We start from the raw sequence: 20,944 nt of genomic DNA on the forward strand, positions 1-20,944 counted from the left end.
ACTGTCCTATTGGTGAACCCAGTGCATGCCATGCTATGAGGCTATCTGAAAGACTTGTTTATGCTTGGTTAAGAAGTTAGATGAAAATTAGTGAGATGCAGTATGGCTTCATGCCAAGAAAGAGTACTACAGTGCAAACATGATGTTTTCTATGAGAGCAAACATCATATGCTTTATCTGCTTTATCTACCAATAAAAAAAGATGGCACACACCAATTTGTTAGACTGCAAAAAAACCCTCTAATTTTCTGCTTCTAACTTCAGATAAAACTGAGATAAAACCTATTGTAATTTGACATAAAAACAGGTTATCAAGCCAGATAGTTACTCTGGAAGACATTATCTTGGCCTCCAGTCACACTGTGAGGAATCTCACAGCCATTTCAATCAGGCTCGTTTCCTTGGTGAATATTAAACATCCATCCATTCGCTTCCGCTTATCCTTTTCAGGGTCGCGGGAGCCTATCCCAGCTGTCATAGGGCGAAAGGCGGGGTACACCCTGGACAGGTCGCCACTCGCCAGTCTGTCGCAGGGCTAACACATAGGGACAGACAACCATTCACACTCACATTCACACCTAGTGGCAATTTGGATTATCCAATTAACCTATCCCCACAAGCTGCATGTCTTTGGACGGTGGGAGGAAGCCGGAGTACCTGGAGAGAACCCACGCAAACACAGGGAGAACATGCAAACTCCACACAGAAAGACCCCGGCCTGATGGTGGAATTGAACTCAGGACCTTCTTGCTGTGCGGCAACAGTGCTAACCACCGTGCCGCCCTGGGAATATTAAACAAACGCGTTTAAATGCTTTCTTGCATTTGTGTAGTATTGCTAAGGTTAGAAACACCCTGTCTCAAAGTAAGGCTAAAAAACTAGTTTGTGCATTCATTACTGTGGAATGCTGTCCAAGCATGTGGGATATTCACTCTTCCATGTTTCTTTCCTAATTAAATGTGTATTTTTTAACTTCTCATGTTCCTTAAAGCTGGAGTTCTTCTGCTACATCTCCCTCCTAGTCTCAGTACCATGACTGCCTCACTGGCTTCAGTGTTGGAGGTCACAGCCTGGAGAACCTGGTGATGTCATCAGACAATATTATTCCATCTTTAAAAGAGACCAGACTGTAGTGGGTTTTACCAAAGCTATATAATTACTCTGAAATCACCCTGTCCTTCAAGAACCTGTACATGTTTGTGTTACCATTAATCTGTAGCCTACAACACAATGAACAGCACAGAACAACACAGCTGAAGCTGTGACGCAGCAAATACTTTGGTCACATGTGTCAATGGGGAAACTATAAATGCTAAAAAAAAAGACATTTACAAAGCATAATTTCAGCTGAGTCATAAAATCAACAAACTTTGTTCACCGTATACGTTAGACTCGTCAAACCTGATGGCTTAAGAGTATAACAGAGAACAATATTTGTGTACTGTCAGGATTAAGGATGTGACTCCACTTAATCATTAAAATATGTACAAATAGCAATGTGCCAAAAAATACATTTGTTTGGAAATGTTTCTATGTACAGCACCACTGAAGCCTACAACAGAATGATCAACACAACTGAAGCTATGAAACAACAATTACTTTTCCCACATGCGTCAGTGACAAAACTAGAAGTTAAAAACACGACACCTATGTAGCTGAACAGTCAACAAACATTGTTCACTGTATGCTAGACTGCTCGTGAAACCAGATGGCTTAAGAGAAGTAGAATATAGCAGATACATAGGGGTGATCCTGAAGCCAGTTTGACTTTCTAAAAACAACATCAGTTCACTCAAAAACTTGGATCCACCACCCAAGGATGCTAATACCCCAAACCACACATTCTAAAACACGGCATTTGCGTAGTACGAGTTCAGCTGAGTCATAAAGTCAGCAAACTTTGTTCCCTGTAGGCCAAACTATTCATCAAACCTGATGGCTTAAGAGAATAACAGAGAACGATCTTGATGTACTGATTACAGATGTCATTTATTATCTGTTCACTTTGTCAAGAATGAGAAAATTCCCTCTTTTACAACATCAAAGATTTGCAAGCGTAGGAATTTATCAAAGAGAACATAACTTTATACACAAACACACACACAGAAATATATATATAACATATAACAGCTCAGGTTAAGCAGTTTGGAGACAAAGTTAGAGGCAAAGCTGAGATGCAGACAAATTATAGTGGATATATGGATGAGATGGGGGCAGACGGTGACCCTAAAGCGAGCGGTTGAAAGTAGAAGACATTTGTTGGGATTTTTGTTTGTATGTTCTTTTTTTTCATCTGCGTGACTTATTTTATCTCACCTGAAAGGGATTTCATGTTCCAAACCCCTTTTCCTGTTTTTCCCATGAAACTCAAATGAAGTCTATGCGCGTTCACAAGACAGTTTAACCTGAGTACACTCAGCCTATGGTGGGGATATGGAAGCGTTGAGCCAATGAAGATGAATTAGTTGTACCACTTTATACTCTTGTATTCTAGGATTGACTCTAGTATTGGCTTTCACTAAAAGCTAGGAAGGCGTTCATCTTGGATGATTTCATACTGAAAACCAAAGTCAGGCTTGCATCTGTAATTACAGTGAAAAGGGGATTACATTTACTGGTATTTATGTAGTACTTTTATACTAAATTCTAGAACTTAAAGTGCTTTCTTTACTGCAAGGCTCATTCACAAACATTCATACAAGTGATTTTTTTTCTACGCCTAAGCACGTTTAACCTAATACTCACACACTCTGACTCCAGGGGAAACACGTGAAACGATTCAGGGATCAGTTTAGTGCCCAGGGATACTTTAGCATTAAGTTAGTGATCACTGATCTGATTGGTAGATGGCCCACTCCCTACCTACTGAGCTACAGCCGCCCTGGAGGATGCACTGCTCTTACACATGTGCAGGAACAATGCTGAACAAACGTCTGCTTGCATTTATGCTTATTGTATGTATTTAAAAACTGAATTCAGCTTTTTCATCACTCTCTTTGTGTATATGGCCTTTATTTATTTGTGCATTTATTTTTACATCAGCCAAGAAAACAAACTGGGACCACCTCTGAGCATTACAAACTCACAAACACACTCCATGTCCCTCATTTGGGATGTATTAATGTGGTTATCCTAGGGAGGCTGCCGATAATAAAGTGAAAAATATTAAGTGACATTAAAGTATTTTAATGCTTTGGAGACTTACATATATAAAATCTATTAAGAGTAAAATCCAGTTTGGATAGTTTTTAATTGTTAATAAACTCTGAAGAGGGGAATTCCAGAAAAATATGAGAACCTCTGTTTTCATCCACATCGGTCTGAGAGGTAAAGATGTGGCAAAATAACGACAATAGCACTAAAAGTTAGTTTAAGGGGATCACTTTTTTACACTTGCTGCAACAGTGAGTTTTATGTTAAGAAACTGATGATATACTGTCCATTTTTATTCTCTGTCTCTTAAGCAGTAAGTGGTTCTTTGTTGTTTGGCTGGTGGCACTGAAACAGGAAAATCCAGCTGTCAGCTGTAATGTTTGGTTTGATAAAGCAGTTTGTAAATGAAGGCTATGTGGAGGAGACCCTGTGTGAGTCAGATGACAGACCAACAAGCTCAAGTCAGAGACTCTGCGTGGCGCAGTCGGCTGGTGCAATCAGCACCGCGTCAAGCGACAAAATAATCATTTTTTACCCAAGCACATCAAAACAGTTTCTACATGCACATCACATCACACCACGAACATAAACAATTTTCTTACTGAAGCACGATCAGGAATCCCATCAGTATGTCCGCAGGGAAAACAGGTCGATGTCTGTGATGGGCCAAAAAGGGGACAAGATGACTCCAAGGGCGAGATGACGCACTTTTTAGAGCCTTTTCTTTTTCTATACTGAAACAAGAAGGCGGTAAACATGTTCTGAAACTTGAAGTGCTTATTTCTTAGAACCAGCAACATCTACGTCAGCTTTTTGGAGCAGGTCTCCATGGTGTGAATTACGATTTATAGTTCTCTCATGAATGTCACCAAAACTTAACCTCCTCCATTCTCCACACTCTTACAGAACGTAGCCCACAAATTTCAGCTGAAAATCAGAAGCACTGGCTGTCTTTACACTGCGACTCAGAGTCAAGTTGGCCCCACCTTCAAATCCAACAAAAGTGGTGTCACACGTTTGTGCTGTAAAAATCGTTGTTTGTGCTGCTATCATTTAAAAGATATTAATAAAAGTTTCTAGAGGTCATCAGAGGTCAACCAGCTCCCCCCACATTAACGGAAACAAACAAAACTGGTGTCAATCAACTGTGCTATGTTTGTGCTGCTTCAACTTCCCTCTGATCAAGAGTATTTTGTACTCGGGAAGTTGCTGCCACGTGAAAGAATATTTCATTATGATTTGTAGTTTTCTCTTCATAACCTTTTGTTTGAGAGGGAAATCCATGTTTGTGTCTTTTTGTGTCTCCCTCTCATGCAGACGAGGGGTTTTCGCACCTCTCCCTCTTCTCACTGATTGTGGTTGCCATAGCAACATAGCTTTTTGGCTATGCCACCCTTTCTTTTTCAGGCTAAAACTCATCAAGGCCGATTCTGTGAGTGTTTAAGAGGGTCAGTGTGCCCTCTGTTTATCAGGACCATTCAAACACAGCTATTATTCATCACAAAAAACATGCTCACATCTTCAAGCCAATACTTCATTATATGACTGTCATTCAAAGTTTTGAGGGCTTACAGGTTTTAAAGGAAGTGGATTAGATATTCAAAATAAAAGCTCCTAAAAACCAAAGCTACTTATCACTGGCCTTTTATCATGCTCCATTTTATCAGAATCAGAATCAGAAAGGGGTTTATTGCCAAATGTTGAGCAGGTTTACAACATTAGGAAATTGCTGCGGTGCTTCAGTGCAAACATGCTGTCATAAATAGCACTTAAATAGACATGAAAAAAATAAAAGTAGGGATAAGAATTAAAAGTGCTACGTAGAAAGATATGTGTATGAGCTATACATGAGATATATACATGAGAATAAGAATTAAGAGTGCTACGTAGAAAGATATATACATGAGTGCAGGTGGTGATCAGTGCCAAACATGAAATGATGCAGTGAACACAGCGTAGGGTCATGTGTTAGTGGCGGGAACAGTCATATGGTTATTGTTCATGTGTCCAACAGCAGAGGGGAAGAAACTGTTCTTATGGCGAGAGGTTCTGGTGCGAATGGACCGGAGCCTCCTGCCTGAGGGGAGCAGGTCAAACAGACTGTGTCCAGGGTGAGAAGGGTCAGCTGAGATCCGAGCTGCACGCCGCAATGTCCTGGAGGTGTACAGGTCCTGCAGAGATGGGAGTCTGCAGCCAATCACCTTCTCAGCAGAGCGCACAACACGCTGCAGTCTCTGTTTGTCCCTGATAGTGGCTCCAGCGTACCACACGGTGATGGAGGAGGTGAGGATGGACTCGATGATTGCAGTGTAGAACTGCATCATCGTCCGTGTTGGCAGGTTGAATTTCTTCAGCTGCCTCAGGAAGTACATCCTCTGCTGGGCTTTCTTGATGACGGAGGTGATGGTGGGCTCCCACTTCAGGTCCTGGGTGATGGTGGTACCCAGGAGGCGGAATGAGTCCACAGAGGTGATGGGGGTGTCAGTCAGGATGATGGGGGGGAGTGGGGCTGTGTGCTTCCTGAAGTCCACAATAATCTCCACTGTCTTCTGGGCATTCACCACCAGGTTGTTGTGGCTGCACCAGGACACCAGACGTTCAACCTCCCTCCTGTAGGCAGACTCATCCCCGTCAGAGATGAGCCCAATAACGGTGGTGTCATCTGCAAACTTGATTAGCTTGACAGACTGGTGGGTGGAGGTGCAGCAGTTGGTGTACAGGGAGAAGAGCAGAGGAGAAAGAACACAGCCCTGAGGGGAGCCGGTGCTGATGGTCCGGGAGTCCGAGACATTCTTTCCCAGCCTCACATGCTGCTTCCTGTCCGTCAGGAAGTCAGTGATCCACCGGCAGATGGGGTCAGGCACATTCATCTGGGAAAGCTTGTCTCAGAGATGGTCTGGAAGGATGGTGTTGAAGGCAGAGCTGAAGTCCACAAACAGGATCCTGGCGTAGGTTCCTGGGGAGTCCTATTCCTATGGACTTCAGAACAATGATGATGACCTTTAAAAAAAAGGATTGGCTATCGCTTTCACAGAGACTTGGTGAGACTTGGTGCACACATACATATGTAGACTTTGTTTCACTTTTTAAATAAATGTAGTAAATAAAAGCGCTATATATTATGAGATTTATTTATTTTTTAATTATTTTATTGGATTACATAAAAATATCATTCTACCTGTATGAAAATATATGCCACTCATGCTTTAGAGTCTACAGATAGGTCCTTCCACAAAGTTGTACATTTACTATTTTAGTAAAGTTTTCTGGTCTGATATGCATCGTTTTCTACTGCAGTTGAGGGCAGAGTCAAAACAATGAAGTGGGCCTTTGCTGTGTTTGCCATGGTATCACTCTCCAAGTGCCTCGTTCAGTAAGTCAGACTATAAATCATCCATTTACTGTCTTTGTTACTTTTTACTTGTTTTTCCGATTTTCCTACAGCCTTCTCTTAAACAGTTACAGACATATATGACACACTGTCAGGTCCGCTAAAATAAAAGAAGCATAAATAGTAAAACTTTTAAGAGGTTGCTGATATGAAAAAACACCTCTTTACATTTCAATAGAAAGTTTTAGGATTTAGCCTAATGTGAAAAATATGGGTTAGGGTTATGCAGAGTGCATCTCTGTGCAATCATGCTTTAGAGTCTACATACACGTCCATTAACAGGGTTGTACACCTAATATTTGACTACAGGAGTAAAGTGTTCTGTTGTTCTTATATACATTATCTTCTATTGCAGTAGACGGTAGAGTTGAAACAATAAAGTGGGCCTTTGCTGTGTTTGCCATGGTGGCACTGTCTGATTGCCTCGTTCAGTAAGTCAGCCAAACTATATTTCATTCATTTCATTCTTCTTTTTATTTATTTTTTACTTTTACTATTTGAAATAAAAATAGTAATAGATCGACATGGCCATCTATCATATGCAATATAAGATACGTATAGTATAAAATATTTATATATGCAGTTCTAAGAGGGTGTTGGTATGAAAAAACATCTGTTCACAGCTCAATAAAGTTTTCTAAATGTATCCTAATGGGCAAAATGTAATTTGCTCCCTTTGATGACTCCTAGGAACCCTCTGGAAAAGGGTAAGAGGGCCAGGGTGGTCTTGGAGGAACAGGGTCTATGGGAGGAGTATAGGCAAAAATACCCATACAATGCCATGGCCAAGTTTGATAGGAGCTTTGCTGTGGGCCCTGAATCCATGACCAATGATGCTTGTGTGAGTAACATCATCTAAACGTTGAACATGCATATCAACATACAGAGAACATGACAAACGTCTTGAGAGTATACCTTCATGTCTCCTCTTCTTCTCCAGTTGTCTTACTATGGAGTCATCTCAATTGGAACTCCACCTCAGTCCTTTAAAGTCATCTTTGACCCTGGCTCATCTAACCTGTGGGTTCCCTCCATCTACTGCAACAGTGCAGCCTGCAGTATGTAAATCTATGATTACATAATGCATTTCCACACAAAGTCAGAGAGTGATTCTGAAAACCTTTATAATGACAAAAAAAAAAATATAAGGGTCAAGGGTCCAGTTTACAGTTCCCAAGACTGAGTTACCAAGGTCCCACCCTGGAGTCTGGCCCAGGTTAGGGCCGTAGGGGTTCGGTGACGATGACTGGCACTTCCAATAAACTAACTAGTGGTACATGTTATTTCTCTGGTGGGGAAGGAGCCTGATCTGGTGTGCAAGATTGAGACATTTCTAATAGACACACAATGTAGGTGAACTGTTTCAAGTATCTTCTACAAAGAGGAGACTCTGGTTAAGACCCAGGAGCTGCTGGAGAGATTATAATTCTTGGCTGGCTTGGAGTTGAAGAGGTAGCCAGAGTGGGGAGAGTCTGTGCTTCTCTGCTCAAACTGCTGCCCCCGTTATCAGAACTCAGATTATGGATGGATGGTTTTTATATTTAGGATTTGGTAGTTAGGTAATAGAACTGAGGTACAGCATTTTGCCATAAACTGTGTTTTCTTTTTGACCCTGGTAGGAGCAGCACATACAGACAGTATGGCAGACCTCTCAGTATGACGTATGGCACTGGCAGCATGACTGGCTTCTTGGGATATGACACTGTGACGGTGAGAATTTTAAAACAAGCAAAAACAACCCCAAAACAGTCTGTTTAACAGTAAATGTAAAGATGAAAAAACGCCATGATAATCCCTACAAAATAAAAACTATGTTAGCCTGAAAGTATTGCTCCAAAATATTTTTATAAACCAGGGAAAAGAACTTTCACTTGTTTAATAGTAATTGTAAAGGTATTACAGTGCTTTCACAGTAAAAACTGCGATTGCCTCAAAAAGTATTTATGAATGTGAAATCTGAACATATAAAACACAAATGAAGGGGTTTTTCACATGTGATTCTTTAAATAACATTTGGAGTGGTTTTGGTTTTAAATGGAGATCAATAGAATGGTATGAAAAAGAACTTTTCAAAAAACCATCACCATTGGTTTCAAACTGTACTGGCTTCATCTTTGGTTGGCAGGTTGCTGGTCTGACTGTGACAAATCAGATCTTTAGTTTGAGCCAAACTGAGGCCCCTTTCATGCAGTACATGCAGGCTGATGGTATCCTTGGTCTGGCCTACCCAAGTCTGCCTCTGGTGCGTCACCTGTGTTTGATAACATGAATGCAGGCTTGACTGACCAGAACCTCTTCTCCCTGTATCTGAGCTCATAAGTATTATGCGGGATTCTACCTGACTCTGGAAATTATCTATAGATGCCTCATATATTAATTTGTACTCAATTCCACCTGGATTCCTCTCTCCAAAGAACTGTACTGTTAGATCACAGTTGACAGGTAAAACCAAAAGTTACAGCCCTATATTTGTTTCAGAATCATGATAGAGCTATATTGCCAAAGAAGTTTCTTTCCTAATGCATACTGTGTTGTCCATTACAGTGTTTCTGGTAATGGTCAGGCTGTGGCTTGTAATGGTGGTTGTGAGGCTATTGTGGACACTGGAACCTCTCTGATTGTTGGACCTTAAAGTGACATTGACAACATCAATGCTTGGCTGGGAGCAAGAAGTCAGAATGGAGAGGTCAGTGCTAAAAAACAAAAAATATGGAGAAATATGTTGAGTGAAGTACCACTTGGTCTGGTGAAACTGATACTCTTCAAAATTTACATATTTTACAGGCAGCTTATTTTAACTTTCCTTTTCCATCAGTACATGGTCAGCTGCAACAACATTGACCAAATGCCTGATGTGACCTTTAACATCAATGGACAGCAGTTCACTCTCCCAGCCTCTGCCTACATCAGTCAGATAAGAATTCCTTTCCTTATTTACAGTGGGGCAAAAAAGTATTTAGTCAGCCACCGATTGTGCAAGTTCCCCCACTTAAAATGATGACAGAGGTCAGTAATTTGCACCAGAGGTACACTTCAACTGTGAGAGACAGAATGTGAAAAAAAAGTCCATGAATTCACATGGTAGGATTGGTAAAGAATTTATTCGTAAATCAGAGTGGAATATAAGTATTTGGTCACCTCAAACAAGGAAAATCTCTGGCTCTCACAGACCTGTAACGTCTTCTGTAAGAAGCTTTTCTGTCCCCCACTCGTTACCTGTATGAATGGCACCTGTTTGAACTCATCATCTGTATAAAAGACACCTGTCCACAGCCTCAAACAGTCAGACTCCAAACTCCGCCATGGCCAAGACCAAAGAGCTCTCGAAGGACACCAGGAAAAGTATTGTAGACCTGCACCAGACTGGGAAGAGTGAATCTACAATAGGCAAGCAGCTTGGTGTGAAAAAATCAACTGTGGGAGCAATCATCAGAAAATGGAAGACATACAAGACCACTGATAATCTCCCTCGATCTGGGGCTCCACGCAAGATCTCATCCCGTGGGGTCAAAATGATCATGAGAACGGTGAGCAAAGATCCCAGAACCACACGGGGGGACCTGGTGAATGACCTGCAGAGAGCTGGGACCAAAGTAACAAAGGTCACCATCAGTAACACACTACAACGGCAGGGAATCAAATCCCGCAGTGCCAGACGTGTTCCGCTGCTGAAGCCAGTGCATGTCCAGGCCCGTCTGAAGTTTGCCAGAGAGCACATGGATGATACAGCAGAGGATTGGGAGAATGTCATGTGGTCAGATGAAACCAAAGTAGAACTTTTTGGTATAAACTCAACTCGTCGTGTTTGGAGGAAGAAGAATACTGAGTTGCATCCCAAGAACACCATACCTACTGTGAAGCATGGGGGTGGAAACATCATGCTATGGGGCTGTTTTTCTGCCAAGGGGACAGGACGACTGATCCGTGTTAAGGACAGAATGAATGGGGCCATGTATCGTGAGATTTTGAGCCAAAACCTCCTTCCATCAGTGAGAACTTTGAAGATGAAACGAGGCTGGGTCTTCCAACATGACAATGATCCAAAACACACCGCCTGGGCAACAAAGGAGTGGCTCCGTAAGAAGCATTTGAAAGTCCTGGAGTGGCCTAGCCAGTCTCCAGACCTCAACCCCATAGAAGATCTGTGGCGGGAGTTGAAAGTCCGTGTTGCTCGGCGACAGCCCCAAAGCATCACTGCTCTCGAGAAGATCTGCATGGAGGAATGGGCCAAAATACCAGCTACTGTGTGTGCAAACCTGGTAAAGACCTATAGTAAACGTTTGACCTCTGTTATTGCCAACAAAGGTTATGTTACAAAGTATTGAGTTGTATTTTTGTTATTGACCAAATACTTATTTTCCACCCTGATTTACGAATAAATTCTTTACAAATCCTACCATGTGGATTCATGGATTTTTTTTTCACATTCTGTCTCTCACAGTTGAAGTGTACCTCTGGTGCAAATTACTGACCTCTGTCATCATTTTAGGTGGGGGAACTTGCACAATCGGTGGCTGACTAAATACTTTTTTGCCCCACTGTATGTTTTATAACTTCTCTACATATTCCCTAAATTGTATTTATTTTTTTTCTGTTACATCTCCTCCTTAGTCCCAGAGCTATGGCTGCCTCACTGGCTTCAGTGGTCAAGGTAGCAACCTGTGGATCCTGGGCAATGTCTTCCTCGGACAGTACTATTCCATCTTCAACAGAGGCCAGAAAACGGTGGGTTTGGCCAAGGCTAGATAATCAACCTGAAGTCAAGTCCTTCAACATACATCTTTGTGTTATAGTCAGCTTTGTAACATCAAAAGTCTAATAAATAAATCAAGTTTTTAAAAAGTTAAAACAATTTTGTCTTTGTTTTTTTTGTATTTGTTTGTTTTTTCCTTATTCATGAAGAACAAAGCATTTCAAATCTCCCATTTGTAGGCTGATAACATCTAATTTGATATGATAATTAAATAAAAACACACAGTTCAACAACTCTACAATACAAAACTTACATATCACAGAATAACACTGTCTTAACCAGACTGCCCCATAAACAGTGTGCATAGGCCTCCAGTGTATCTCTCCAACATCAAGCAACACAGCTGAAGTTATGAGACAGCAAATACTTTGTGTCACGTGTGTCAGTGGGATACATGTGAATGTATTAAAAATGATACTCCAGTAGTACAAGTCAAGGAGAGTATTAAAGTTGGCAAACTTTGTCCACTTCAGCAAACAATCTGTTTGTACTGGAGTTAGAATGTGATTTGTTACCTTTAATAACATTTTTTCATTTGTAAAATAATTACATTAATTTTCATCTTTTAAAATGAGAGAAAACATGCAATATAAGACCCTCTTGGCAGTTTTAGTGTTAAATGCTTTGAAGTCTATGGTGTTATTTTTGTGCCTCTATTCTGAGCGCATGTTAAAAAAAAATGCGAGCACAATTTTTGCATTTTGATGAGAAAATTATTTTGAGTGAAGAGAATTTTAATTTGAGCGAACAAAATTCATTCTTATGTGCAAGACATATATTTCAGTGTTTGCTATTATTCATATGCACACATAATTACAGCCCCTCTCGCTCATTTGTTCGCATTTGCTCTTCCTCAGATCTCTGCTCTGTGTGCTGACAGACAGCTGCGGACCTGCTCTCAGTGTGTCGTTCGCGCTCACAACATCTCTGCTTCATGCACACTCAACTCTCTGTACACCGTTATAAGTGTGCCACAAAACCAACCAATCACATACTTGGATGCAAAAATTCTGATTGGCTGGTTTGGTTTAAACTAGATTAAAACCAACAATAGTCTTAAAAAATGTTATATTTTAAAATAAAATAACTAAACATACTAACCAAAAATAGATTTAGCTGCATTCTGGGCCCTAGCACTATTTATATATTTATAAAGAATTACAAACAATAATTATATGATGCTTAAAGCAGGTTTATTAATTAATATCCAATTTATTTCCAATTTGCATCGAATTTATCAGTGTGAACATGGTGGTGTGAGTCTGACTGAAGGACTAATGTGATGGTAAGGTGTCTGCTGCTCCGCTTTGAATATTAGTAAGAACTTGACATAGAGATTACTAAATGGATGTTAAGAAAAATTGTGCCCAAGTTCAAGACCATATTCATTGTTGTTTGTTGTTGTTGTTATTTTTTGGGGGGGCTTTCTAATTGTTTTTCACAAGAATTGTTAGTTCCCATAGAGGTTTTTTTTTTTTTTTTTGGGGGGGGGGGGGGGGGGGGGGGGGGGAGTGAAAATTAAAAAACAAACAAACAGCCAAAGCAGGTTAATTAATCTTTGGAGTGTAATTTGCTGTTAGTTGCCTTTTCCAGCCCCTATTTGTGTGTTTTTCACTTTTATCTGGGGTAAAAGAAACTGTGCTTGAGATTGATTTTTGTGGTCTTTCTCTTTTCCAGCTTGAAGGCTGCTGAAAGACCACAAAGTTTTTCCCCCTGTGCTACTCATGTCAGTGCAGGGGGAACTCGCAGAGAGGCCAGGGCCTAAAAGGGATCCTGGAGAACCTCTGAGGGTGTTATGTGCTGGTTTGCATCCAAGGCCAACATCTGTTTAACTAGGCTGACAAATAAATGTTGAACATTTTCAGTAGTTGTTCGAGGTTATCAATACACTTACGTTTTATATATCGAGTATTCTGGGATTGTAATCTTGTCTCGTATTGAAATTGTTTTTCACTCTTAAATGTCCAGTGCTGTTCGTTGTAGTTGTCTTCTATGAAATAGTCATCAGTGCACAAGCCGGAGTCCAGAACATAATCTGGTGGCTGACCCTGATGTCTATGATAAATTTCAAAACATCATAATCCATATCCCCAGGGCAGAGTGGCACCTCTAAAGAAAGCTCCACAGCTACCAGCCCCAGAGACCACATGTCAATTGCTTCATCATATGGAATACCAAGCATAAACTCAGGTGCACCATAACCAGCCATCCCCACACAGTCACCAACTGAGTGGTATAATTACATAAGAATAATTATAATAATTTTCATATACTTATTCTGTAAGTTTTTTATGATGCATTGAAATGCATGAAACCTACAGTTTATATATAGAACTTGAGGTTTTAGTCATTAAAATCATATGGATGTATTAAATTAGATACATACAGTTAAATAAACAATAAACTATGAGCTATGTAGTAAAAGCAAGTTCTTAATTTAGAAAATGGTTATAAATTAAGAAGGTGATAATAGTTAAACCATTAAAAACTTAAATCTAAGTGAATGCTCATATTGTTTGCTGATATCATCTGGCTAGTTTCTTTCTCAGTTACATGTCAGGCCCAGTGGACTAAATCATAAAGGCAAGGATGCAGAAAGTGTGTCCCGGTAGAAACACAAAGAGGTAAGATAAACAGGATTGTTGATAAAAACAAATTCTAATGTAAAATGTCACAAAATAGCTATGAATATCAAACTTAACATAATTAATTAAGGATCTATTATTTTGTGGGGATTTTGGTGCTGGTAATGTTGATTTGATAGGTAGGGATGAAGAAAAAAATGACCAAAAACGGATCAATAACAGAGACAAAAATATCCTGCCCTATATGGACAAGGACTTCATGGTCAGTGCTTCTTTTTCATGCCAGTGAGTGTTTTGTTGTTGTTTGGATTGGGTGTGGCTCAGTCAAATGATGTCAGGTCAGGCTGTTAATTAGTCATAATTAATCTCGTATTACTGCAGGATGTATGATTGTAGGTTTTATTGTTTACTATGTAATGTAATCAATAAAATGTTCAATAAACCATGAGCTGTGTCAATTCAAGACATAAAAAACCCATTATTAATTATAAAAGCTAATAACAGTAGCTAAAGTAGATAGATTCTTAACGTTTGCTGCCACCTACTGGTCATTTTTAAATTTCGCTCTCAGTTACAAGTCAGGCCCAGTGGGGTAAAGGCAAGCAGACAAACAATGTGGAAAGTGTGTTGTTGTACAAACAGTAGTAGCCAACTTTTTCACACTTGTAGCTTTTGTAGTATTGCAGTAGTTCATTTCATCCAGTACAGTGCAGCACGTGTTTAAGGTATCACATTTATTGCATCTGTTATTAGGCATTTACTGAGTGTTTAGGTTGTACAAACCAAAATCAAAGCCAAAATCTTTGGTAAATAGCAAACTTTAGTCTAACACTGGGCATCTTTTTTTCTTCAGTGGTGTGATGTACAAATTCGCATTATTTATTTATTCAATCAAGTTAGATTTGAATCTGACCAAACAGACCACTGCATTTGGCAACAAGTGTGCTTGTGGCTCAATATGTGCACTGTTATATATGATATACACAGCTACATGCTGTTCTGGGTCAGTTGGCTCTCTGAAATTATTTGTATACCTTCTCTGGTACCAAACTGCCCCACTGAAATCTTAAAATGTCACACACATGAAACCATGGATGAAACCATAAAATTCTCCCTGCTGCTTCTATTCTTGAGAATTGGTTGAATCCAAAACTGCTTTCTTCTTTTATTTACTTAACAGATAATAGTCACGTATAAAATATGTATATAAATAAAAGAAATCTTAGCCTACAACACAGTAATCAATATTAAGGTAACACTGCCAAAGTTATGAAACAACAACTGACATCAACCTTTAGTTTAACACAAGCACAAGCATAATCAGTGGCAGCCAGCACTGGGACACTGCATAGAAGATGCTTGGCTGAATTAAATTAATCCCAACACTCAGAAGTCCACACAAAAGGGTTGTCAGGGCTTGAAAATCAGTCAAAAGCACAACCACATTCACAAAGTCCTTGCAGAAATAGTATCCAGACATGCCTAGAAACTAGCAGAGTTAACATCATGTGTTGGGCACAGAAAAGTCCAGAATGGCCTGAACCTTGGCCAGCAAGGCACACACATGCCCATGCCCTCATTGTTTCCCTAAATAGGTGACAACACCCTTGCCAAACTCACATTTAACATGCACTTTCACATCTATCAAAAAATTCCTGCAAAATCTGTGTAATCTCACCATGCTGAAGAATAAGTCACAGTGTCACAGTTAAGTACATTGATCAGGCAAACCGTTTTGACGACCTGCTTAATATTTTTCTTTGTCCCTCTTTTGCTACCAAAACAGCCCTGACCTGACCAGTGGTAATATTGTTATGCCTAGGCACTAGACAGTGCAGTATTGATTAGCCTTTGGATAGTGACTCTTAAAGGCTTTACAGTATACTGTAGTAGGTGATCAGGCGTCACAAAGAAAGATATTTCAGATGTATAATGGGAAATGAGGCACCTGCCTGTATCCTTTCAGGAGGTCCAGTTTTGTTTGGCCAACCCTACTACAGGGAGTGCAGAATTATTAGGCAAGTTGTATTTTTGAGGAATAATTTTATTATTGAACAACAACCATGTTCTCAATGAACCCCAAAACTCATCAATATCAAAGCTGAATGTTTTTGGAAGTAGTTTTTAGTTTGTTTTTAGTTTGAGCTATTTTAGGGGGATATCTGTGTGTGCAGGTGACTATTACTGTGCATAATTATTAGGCAACTTAACAAAAAACAAATATATACCCATTTCAATTATTGATTTTTACCAGTGAAACCAATATAACATCTCCACATTTACAAATATACATTTCTGACATTCAAAAACAAAACAAAAACAAATCAGCGACCAATATAGCCACCTTTCTTTGCAAGGACACTCAAAAGCCTGCCATCCATGGATTCTGTCAGTGTTTTGATCTGTTCACCATCAACATTGCGTGCAGCAGCAACCACAGCCTCCCAGACACTGTTCAGAGAGGTGTACTGTTTTCCCTCCTTGTAAATCTCACATTTGATGATGGACCACAGGTTCTCAATGGGGTTCAGATCAGGTGAACAAGGAGGCCATGTCATTAGTTTTTCTTCTTTTATACCCTTTCTTGCCAGCCACGCTGTGGAGTACTTGGACGCGTGTGATGGAGCATTGTCCTGCATGAAAATCATGTTTTTCTTGAAGGATGCAGACTTCTTCCTGTACCACTGCTTGAAGAAGGTGTCTTCCAGAAACTGGCAGTAGGACTGGGAGTTGAGCTTGACTCCATCCTCCACCCGAAAAGGCCCCACAAGCTCATCTTTGATGATACCAGCCCAAACCAGTACTCCACCTCCACCTTGCTGGCGTCTGAGTCGGACTGGAGCTCTCTGCCCTTTACCAATCCAGCCACGGGCCCATCCATCTGGCCCATCAAGACTCACTCTCATTTAATCAGTTACAGAGATGCACATCACCTAATATGCTTAATTGGTAGTAGGCTTTCGAGCCTATACAGCTTGGAGTAAGACAACATGCATGAAGAGGATGATGTGGACAAAATACTCATTTGCCTAATAATTCTGCACCCCTGTGTGTAATCTAATGGGGGGGGGGGGGGGCTGAATAATTACGCACACCCCACTTTTTAGTTTAAGTGTAAAAAATGTTTGGAATCATGTGTGATTTCGTTCCACTTCTCACGTGTACACCACTTTGTGTTGGTCTTTCACGTGGAATTCCAATAAAGTTGATTCGTGTTTGTGGCTGTAATGTGACAAAATGTGGGAAAGTTCAAGGGGGTAGAATACTTTTGCAAGCCACTGTACACATTTTCTACTAATGTGAGGACTCAAAGTGCTTTCCTTACTACAAGCCTCACTCACACACATCTATACAAGTATTTTTTTTTTTAAATGTCTAAGCACTTTAAACACAACACTCACACACCCGCACTCCAGTGGATCCATCTGGATAAATTCAGGGTTCAGCTTCTTGCCCAAGAACACTTTGACATGCAGGTTACTGTGTATGAAACCACTGACCGCGGTGCTGTTTTCACATGTCTGTAGGAACAAATTTGTTTTTGTTTATTCTTATTGTATTTGTCGAAAGAGAACGAAACTCACAAACATGATCTGTGTGCCTGATTTAGGATCTAGGATGAAGTCATCCGTGGTGTAACTAAGGTGTTTAATATTTTGGGGGCACATAATTATATAAAAACACTAATTATGGATTTAAGAATGGGCTCATGGTTATATAAAAATCTATTAAGAGTCAAATTCAGTGTAGATCATAATTTATTGTTGACGACCGCTTCAGATTGTTTTGGGCTTCTGCAGAGCGGCATTCAAGAGACCGTTTATGAACCACTGATTTATGGCTTTTTGTCCACTCCAGTCAGAGAGTTAAAAGTGTGTTGAAAGCATTTGTGATCTCATTGTATTTTCTAATGAATAATGATGGCATAAGGAGATTTTACCAGATTCCTCTTTCAGATTGCTTCACAACAAAACTTGAAAGACAGCTGACGTTATCCCCCTCAAAGCATATAAATGAGGTGCTCCTGGGGAGCAATAACTAATCTTCAGTTGGTTGACTGTGTCAGTTCATGTACACTCTCAAATCTAAAGTGATAAAGATTTAAGCTACAAGTGGAGCATTACTTTGGCAGGGTAAGTGCTATTCCCAAACACTTTTGACTTTTATGCCTGAGCTTAATTTGTTCATTTTTGCTTAATGTCACTGAATTTATAAGAGACTAAAAATGTTTTTATAGATCTATGCAGAAAAAGGCAAAGGGAAAATAAATGCTTCAATGGCGGATTGTCACAAAGGCCATCTTCCTCTGTTTAAACTAGCCATGCTGAGTAAATAATAACAGTGCAGTTGTTTCCAACTGGTATTGTAATTGTTGTGTGAAAAACATGTGTCTCCAAAACAAAATTTTGGGGGTGAATGATATCAACTCATAAATGATGACCTTCTTTAATGAATATGAATGTCATACTATCAGCTCTGGGAGACATATTAGGGAGTAAAATGGTAATAATAGCATGCAAAGGCATTAATTTCACCCTCCGATCACTCAGCAATTACCCATTAGGAGTAAACTTAGACTGGGGCAGCTTGCTTACCAAGCTTACCTTACCATATTGACAGCATCACACATTTGCTGCACGTTTCAGCTACCATGATGTAAATATCTTACTCCACCACAACCCAAAGACCCAAATGCTCTTTCAGCATTCACATTATTGGTATGCAGAGCTTTGCAATAATTTATGTGTGATCAGTGTGATCACAGTTTCTAAGTAAAAGTACACAGAAAAAAAAACAGAAAACAAAGTAAATATTTTTAATCAATTACATGTGGATGTTGCAAATGGTAGTGTTTAGGCTAAGGCTTCGGTGCTACAGGTGGCAACATGTGGACCCTGAGTGATGTCTTCCTCAAACAGTATTATTCAATCTACAAAAGAGGCCAGAATATGTTGGGTCTGGCCAAGGCTAGATAATCAACCTGAAGTCAAGTCCTTGAAAAGCCTATAAATTTTTGTGTTATAGTCGGCTTTGCAACATCAAAAGTCTAATAAAAAAAAGTTAAATAAATATTTTGTTTCTGTTTTGTGGTCATTGTTCATATAGAACAAAGCATTTCAAATCTGTCTTTTATAGGCTGCTAACACCTCATCTAAAATGCTTCCCAAATAGTAACCCCTCTATGCAAAACTTACATTTAACAGAATAACTTTATCTTAACTTGATTACTCCATAAACAGTGTTTATAGGGCTCTGGTGTATCTCTCCTCCAACCTGTTTCCTTTACAATAAATCTGTAGCCTACAACACAATACATTACACAAAACAGTAACTACTTTGCCCATATGTACCAATCTGATAGCTGTGGATGCTAAAAACATGATCTACCGGTAGCACAAGTTAAGGTGAGTCATGTCAACAGTAGGCTAGACTACTCGTCAAACCAGATGGCTTAAGAATGTCGCAGAGAACAATCTGTGTACAGACAAGAGAAAATATGTGATTTATTACGCATGAGTTCACTTTGTAATTTACAAGAGTGGAAATTAATGTTTGAATACATTTTAAGAATGGCCTCCTCCTCAGTGGTTTAACCCTGTTGACAGCTAGTTTCTCTTTTTAAGAACAGAGGTGGCCATCAGTGAGCAACGGTACGGCTTCATGCCTAGAATGAGCACTACAGATGTGATGTTAGCTTTGAGAGTGTTGATGGAGAAGTATAGAGAAGGTCAGGAGGAGTTGCACTAAGTCTTTTGTTATTCAGGGAAAGCATATGATAGGGTGTCAACGGCAAAACTGTGGTATTGCACGAGAAAGTCAGGAGTGGCAGAGAAGCACTATATGTGAGGGTGGCATAAGACTTTCAGTGTTAACAAGACAGTGATCTCGGTCAGAGAGAGATGGATTTAAGGCGGTGTGGGACAACATCAGGGATCTGCTCTGAGCCTTTACAGTAGCAACAGGTTGACTGATGAAATCAGGCAGAAGTCTCTGTAAACTATACTGTTTGCAGACGGCATTATGAAGATCATAATGCTGAGCCTGGAGAGATGGAGGCATACTCTGGTGAGAAGAGGAATGAAAGTCAATAGAAGCAAGACAGAACGTGTGTGAATGAGAGGGAGGCAGAAGCTTCAAGGAGTAGCTCTCTGAAGCTAAAGAAAAAACAGTGCTACTTCTCCAAGAAATAGTTTAGGTAAGACTAGGTTTTCTCTCTAATATAGTTTTTCTTAGCAGTGTTCAGCAAATATTTAGACATATATAGATCAAATTAATGGCAATAACAGGCCATTTGCCTGCCTGTCTAGCTAAAATAATTCAGATATTCTCATAAAGATCAATAAACAGCCTGCTGAGACAACAAGTGCCAAGCAGCCCTACTGAAATAATTTGCCTACATGATTTCAAAAAATAGAAAAGGATTATTACATTTAATAATGTGTGAATGCTGTTTCAATATTTTTGTCCTTGCTGTAGTCTAGCTAAACAAAAATCTCTCCGATTTGGACATAACATTGGGCGGCATTTGTCAAACTGACAGGAAAACCAAAGGAGACAGAGTACTGATTTGTATTAAAGATTCTTTTCAGGCTTCCTTCGTCACTTCAGCATGTCTATCAAAAAAATTTAAATATTGTTACTGATGTCTGTCCTGCAGGTAATGATCTCTTTACTGAACAGTTTGTAATGGTACTCTTGATAAATATGCACCCTGCAAACCTTTTTAGTACAAAAAAGTGTTTCAGCCCTTGGTTTTTTTCTCAATAATTTCCAGAGATCTTATTGCTAGAGACATCGGTTAAACTTATCAACGAACTCATCAAACAAGTGCCTTAGTTTACTTTTTTGAGTGCAGACTGAAATCCACTACTGAAGTCTGCACTAATATCAGAATTAAAAGTGTAGTGAAAGCCTTTGTTTTTTTCCTAGTGAATACTGAGGGTATGAGGAAGCTTCATTGGGGCGTTATATCTTGTTGATCAAACATTCCTTGTTTTGATTGCATCCTTGCAAAACCGGTAAGACAGCTGACGTTTTAACTCTTACAACATAACAATGAAG

The 20,944-nt window shown here is 39.7% G+C and overlaps 1 pseudogene across 1 annotated transcript; it reads left to right on the plus strand.

Moving 5' to 3' along the window:
- The first annotated feature begins 6,754 nt into the window (after window positions 1–6,754).
- Window positions 6,755–11,293, plus strand: LOC308391130 (pepsin A-like; annotated as a pseudogene). The gene is made up of 10 exons: window positions 6,755–6,758; window positions 6,900–6,975; window positions 7,235–7,385; window positions 7,485–7,602; window positions 8,124–8,254; window positions 8,670–8,986; window positions 9,089–9,230; window positions 9,360–9,488; window positions 10,726–10,803; window positions 11,156–11,293. The product of its transcript is annotated as a pepsin A-like (transcript).
- The last annotated feature ends 9,651 nt before the right edge of the window (window positions 11,294–20,944 follow it).

Source organism: Rhamphochromis sp. 'chilingali', assembly GCF_963969265.1.
Source record: "Rhamphochromis sp. 'chilingali' genome assembly, chromosome: 22".
Lineage (NCBI taxonomy): Eukaryota > Metazoa > Chordata > Actinopteri > Cichliformes > Cichlidae > Rhamphochromis > Rhamphochromis sp. 'chilingali'.